The 6,252-nt window shown below is 37.6% G+C and overlaps 1 protein-coding gene across 2 annotated transcripts in view; it reads left to right on the plus strand.

Annotated features, from left to right (window-relative positions):
- Nucleotides 1-3,452: 3,452 nt before the first annotated feature.
- Nucleotides 3,453-6,252, plus strand: part of FRRS1 (ferric chelate reductase 1) — a 52,021-nt gene continuing 49,221 nt past the window's right edge. The window contains exon 1 of one of the 2 annotated variants that reach the window (XM_025872271.2): nt 3,453-3,479. The gene's annotated coding sequence lies outside the window, so the exon portion shown is untranslated. Of the gene's footprint in view, nt 3,480-5,709; nt 5,847-6,252 lie in introns of those variants that run through there. The other variant, XM_073896258.1, reaches the window with a different exon arrangement.

A 6,252-nucleotide genomic window follows, 5' to 3' on the forward strand; every position in this document is an offset into this window, starting at 1 on the left:
GGTAATCTTTCTATCTCAAGATTCTTAACCCAATGACATCTGGAAAGCAATGAGAACTGCACATCTACAGGAACATAGGTTTATCAGGTAATTATGCCCCTCCCTTCCTTCCTTCCTTCTTTCCTTCCTTCCTTCCTCTCCTCCCCCCTGCCTCTCTTTCTTTTGTACTTCCTTTATTATCCACCTAAGAAATCACAATATATTAGACATAGAGCCACTTTGTACAAATATAGGATAGTGCCTAGCACAGTATCTGCCATATAGCAGGTGTTTGATAAAATAGCTATTGAATGATTGTGGTAATTCTTTTTTTTTTTTTTTAAGTGACCTGTCATTCTAAAAAATCTAGTCTTTTTCTGACCCATTATATGTCTCTTCTTGGCCAACAGAAACCTGCTTTCACAATTTGGCAAGAGGCCTTAGAGAACATAAGGTTCTGGTTGTAACCCTTCATTTTTACTCTTGAGGTAACAAAAACAGAGGATAAGTGATAGCAGTGGAGATAAAGAGGGAACGAATTTAAATAAGAGGCCAAAATTAAAGGCCACATGAGAATGGGTCCATTTTAGATGGTGGGTTTGGGATTTATTGAGTCGAGGCAGGGTCTAATCAATTGGAGATGTTCTACTTGAATTCCATTTATGAAATGCTCAGTATCATGGAAAAGGCAAGTTTATGTTTGGTCCATCAGACAGCATTCAGTTTTGGCAGTGAGGTTCAGGGTAGATAGTAGCTGTGGCTTAGAACCCTGTCTTGCCTCTTTTCTCTGCCTGACCTTGGGCAATTTACTTAGCTCTGCATTGCCCTCAGCACTCAGCAGTAGAATGTCTATAATACTGTAATACCTTTCACTTAGGGTTCTTGTGAGAGTTAGGATAGTGCATATGCCTTGGTCAAAATGAGTGCTCAATAAATGCTTCTTATTCTTGCTATACTTTATTTGCCTTATTCATTCTCATTCTCTCATGAATATACACTGGAGTTTTCCAGTGGCTCTGTGATGTGTCATATGATGCTGCAACAGATCAAATACAGAAGATGTAAGGATCCAGCTGTCCTCTGTTAAGCACTAAAGAGATTTGCAAAAATTTAACAATACTCCTCTCACTAAAGTCTTATTTTCGGCAATCATAACAGCAATAGCGAAAAAAATACTATGTTAACATGTAATGGGTTTATTTTTATCATTTAAAAATGAATTTGGGGCGCCTGGGTGGCTTAGATGGTTAAGCGTCTGCCTTTGGCTCAGGTCATGATCCCAGGATCCTGGGATCGAGTCTCGCATCGGGCTCCCTGCTCAGCAGGGAGCCTGCTTCTCCCTTTCCCTTTACTGTCTCCCTTGCTTGTGTTCTCTCACTCTGTCAAATAGATGAATAAAATCTTTTTAAAAAATTTTAAAAAATGAATTTTTAAGTATTGAAATATTTCTCACTTTTAATTTTTAATACATATAATGATAGATATCATCCATATAAATGAATATCTCTTTGGGGTCCACAGTAATTTTTTAAAAGTTGTAAAGGAGTCTGGACCGAAAAATTTGAGAACTGCTAATGCAGAGGCACGAGAATGGAATCCAGTAGGATAGTATCAACTTCTCAGAGTCCAAGCTCCACTGAACATCTTACTAAATTTGGTTCCTTTTGGGAACAGCTGACAAGGAGCTGATGAAGAAAAAGCCTGGTAGAGGTGGACATCTGGCAGGGAGTGATAAGGGGAGTTACAGCTGGAGACTTTAGGGGAAATGGTAGGCCTGGAAAAGGGTGCTTTTAGATAGAGCTAAGCCTCTCTATTTAGTTGTTCCCACTGTGCCCCTTCCCACTACTATTTATTTAGTTTTTCAAGTTTTTATTTAAATTCCCGTTAGTTAACATACACTGTAATACTAGTTTCAGATGTAGAATTTAGTGACTCAGCACTTCCATACAATACCCAGTGCTCATCACAAGTGCCCTCCTTAATCCCCATCACCTATTTCACCCATCCCCCTGCCCACCTCCCCTCTGGTAACCCTTAGTTCTCTACAGTTAAGAGTCTGTTTCCTGGCTTGCCTCCCCCCGCCACCCGCCCATGTTCATCCGTTTAAGAGTGCTTTAGGATGAAAGATTACAATAATGTATTCTAAGAATTATTTGTCTTATAGGTTTTTTTTTTAATCATGCTTTTGGCATGCAAAGTGTCCACTGGGGACTGTTTCTGGAAAAGGTTTAATTATGACTGCAGAAATCTCTGTCATCACCTGAGGCTTTATACAGAAGGAATGAAGCTCTACTTACTTAGAGTCTATTCACATTTCACACAGCTTTAGAATAGAGAACCAGCTCTCTGGCATCTTTTTTAAAAGCCTTTCTCTAAAATCCTATAAAGAGGGGTTTTTGTCAATTGTGACTAGTTCTTTTTTTTTTTAAGATTTTATTTATTTGACAGAGAGAGACATCAACGAGAGAGGGGACACAAGCAGGGGGAGTGGGAGAGGGAGAAGCAGTCTTTCTGTGGAGCAGGGAGCCCTATATGGGGCTCAATTCCAGGACCCGGGGATCATGACCTGAGCCAAAGGCAGATGCTTAACGACTAGTTCTTAAGGAGAAAGATTAAAGTGATGGTGTTCTTTCATCTCTCTTCTCTCCTTTTAAAATGGTTTTAGAGAATTTAGTAGTGTTGATTGCCAACCAGGGATCACAGGTCAAAGTGTATATGACATCATTTATTTTCCAGTCTGCACTTGTGATTCATAGCCTGCAGTGGAATGTTTTAATATTTGTAGATACATTGTCTTTTCCTAGCCCTAAAAATGTTCTTTTGCAAAAAAATCTTGTGCAAAACAAAGATTAAAGGCTTAAAAAGAAATGAAAACTAAACTCCTAAGTTTCTGAATTTTGCAAACTAAAATAATTCTTTTGCATGATATCATTTACTTTCCAAGGTTTCAGTTCTATGCAATCTGATTCTTTTGCACCTTTTGTAGTTAATTGAAATAATTTGCTAATCACGGTTATGCCTTAGAGTTGCCAGAAAAAACAATTATTTTTTTAGTATAATTATATTCCAAATACTGCATAGAACAATATTTATATTGGTTGTTTATCTGAAATTGAGTTTAAGCAGGCATCCAGTATTTTAATTTGCTAAATTTGGCAACTCTACCTAAGCACAACTAGGTTCCTTTGTTTGTCTTTACTTAGAATGTATAGAACAGATATGTATTTCCAAGTGGTTTTGTAGTTAAAGGCACACAATTTTCTCAATGAAACAACTATTACTTGGCAAAGTGCTCTTGTATGTAAAACAGAACGCTTAATTCTCAGAAATGGAGTCCAAAAACGAGTACTGGTCTACTGGTCTTGCAAATCAAGTTTTGCTGCTTAGCTTGGGAAACGTTGCCTTCTGGTTACTGGGTAAGCTGGCTCCACCCAGCTGCTGAAAGGAGATACAAATTGTAACAAAACCGGAAGTTGGCTAGGCTGCCTTCGCTTCTCAAGGTAAGCGTCTCCTTCTGTTCTCTTTAAGCCAGAGCTCTTTGCAAAGTGTTTAAAAATTGAAGCCAGCTAAGGCAACAGTAATGAGAGCAGGCGACTGTGATGATGGGGGCGGCCGGCGATGCCGAATGAATGCTTTAACAAATTATGTTCTGGAGCTTGTATTGAGCTAATGAGTTGTCACAAACAAGTTAGGATAATAAGGTGTCCTGTGACTTTGACTAACGAGCTTTAATCCCAAGAAATGGGTGATTATAAGTAGAGTCATGCTTGGGGTCCTGAAAAGCATGGACTTTATTCATGCACGTGTGTTTCTTTCTCTTTTTTAAAAAAAAATTGAAACTGTGGAAACTTTTATAATTAAACTTAATGGCATAATTACCTGTATGCAGATTACTTAGAGCCTTAGTTGGTTTTAAAGTATGTTTTAATCTAGAAATTTTAGCTCCCCCCACCCCCTACCCCTGGTGTGCCTTTAGAATTTCAGAAAGGCTCTGGTAAGACCTTTGGCACCCCCCTCCTTTTTTTTTTTTTTTTTTTTAATCTTGTCAGTGCTTACCTGGGGGCAAAGGAGATTTTTCAGTTTGTAAATGTGTTATCAGGGATATTTCTTTACAAAGCTAAACTTTTAAGTTCAGATATTTTCTTTTTCTTCTGAATTAAAGAAAAAGTGGAAAGATTTGAGGACTATACGGAGGTGGAGGCTAAAATTTGGTTTACTGATTTGTTGAAAACAATGAGCTAGACATTTTATTTTGTTTAAGGGGATGAGTTCTGGTAAGTTGCTTAGTAAGCTTAACATGTTGACTATTTTGGCCAAGTGTAGCTTCTGTTTCACAGCTCTCCATTTGGGTAATGTCAGATTCTCTGGAAATCACACTGTACAAGCTCTATTTTCAAGGTTGTCTGCTAGTCAGTGGGAAAGGGGATCAACAAGCTGGCCACAAGTCACCAGTTGGGGCAAGTGTGATAACATTTTTTATTAGCAAAAGCAAAACTTCTGGAGGTTCCAAAGAGAGAGCAGTTACAGAAGGTGATAGAATTAGGCAAGACTCCATGGAAAGGAGATTTTATTTATTTTTCTTTTAATTAATTTATTTTTATTTAAATTCAATTAACATATAATTTATTATTGGTATCAGAGGTAGAGGTCAGTGATTCATCAGTCTTATATAGTACCCAGTGCTCATTACATCACGTGCCCTCCTTAATGTCCATCACCCAGTTACCCCCCCACCCGCTTCTCCCCTCCAGCAATCCTCAGTTTGTTTCCTACTAAGATTGTAATGGGAGACCTGGTTTATGGTGGGCACTGTGCTAGATGTTTCATATGTATTGCTTTATTTAACCTTCACAAAGCACCTTGGTATTTGTTGCATTTTCTCTTCACAAAACAAGAAAACCAAAGCCTGGTGAGGTTAAATAATTTGCCCACAGTCACTAAGATGGTGCCTGCTGGATTCAAACTTGCAGCTGGATTCGAACTATGTGATTTTGATGTCCAAACTGTTCACTGTCTCACAGGATACAGTAGTTGATGCTATTTGAAATGGACCTTGAAAGAGGGGAGGAGGTTTTATTTACTAAAACAAAAACAAACAAAACCAGTGAAAGTAACATAGAATGAAAATAGATAAAAGAAAAAAAGCTAAGTTGTTTTATTGTATTTCTTTACAGCCTTTATATATCCGTATTTTGTAGTTATAAATTATTATCTTTTATTATATTATAAGCCACTACATGCTTTAAAATTTTTAGATTATTTTTATATTATGAACACTACATGCTTTTAAAAAATATGCACAATACAATGAGGATTAAAAAGAGGAAGTCCACTCCTCTTCCCCTATTGAAAACACTCTCCTGGGGGTAACCACTCTTGAGAATTGTTAAAGGATGGAGTAGAAGGTTTTTTTTTCTTTTCCCTTTAACTTTTAAGTAACATTTCTTTCATTATACTACATATCATTTTGTAATCTGCTTGTTTTCATTCCTCAGTGTGGCAGGAGCATGTTTCCACTTAAGTATATGCAGACTCATGTCTTAGGGATTTTGTGAAACGAGTTGATACTTGCAAAGCACTTAAAAGAAGAATACCTAGCTCCCATAAAGCACTCAGTAATTATTAGCTGTAACATTTGTCATTTACTATTCTTTTTTTTAATGTTTTTCCTTTATTTTTATTTATTTATTTGACAGAGAGAGAGAGAGCACAAATGGGGAGTGGCAGGCAGAGGGAGAGGGAGAAGCAGCCTTCCTGCTGAGCAAGGAGCCCCAATGTGGGGCTTGATCCCATGACCTAAGCCAAAGGCTTAACTGAGTGAGCCACCCAGGTGCCCCATCATTGACTTTTCTATTTCATTCTTTTAAGTGAGTGAGTATACAGTATTCTATAGTCTGGATATAGTCTAGCTTATTTTTGTAACCACACAAATTGTCTTAAATTTTTGTTACTACGAATATAATTTTTGTGTGAGTTTTTCTTTTTTTAAAATTTTTTATTGTTATGTTAATCACCATACATTACATCATTAGTTCTTCATGTAGTGTTCCATGATTCATTCTTTGTGCATAACACCCAGTGCTCCACACAGAATGTGCCCTCTTTAATACCCATCACCAGGCTAACCCATCCCCCCACCCTCCTCCCCTCTAGAACCCTCAGTTTGTTTTTCAGAGTCCATCGTCTCTCATGGTTCATCTCCCCCTCTGACTTACTCCCCTTTATTCTTCCCCTCCTGCTATCTTCTTCTTTTTCTTTTTTCTTAACATATGT

Source organism: Callorhinus ursinus, unplaced genomic scaffold, assembly GCF_003265705.2.
Source record: "Callorhinus ursinus isolate GAN/ISIS: 27379988/994484 unplaced genomic scaffold, GSC_fseal_2.0 scaffold9, whole genome shotgun sequence".
In the NCBI taxonomy this organism is placed as follows: domain Eukaryota; kingdom Metazoa; phylum Chordata; class Mammalia; order Carnivora; family Otariidae; genus Callorhinus; species Callorhinus ursinus.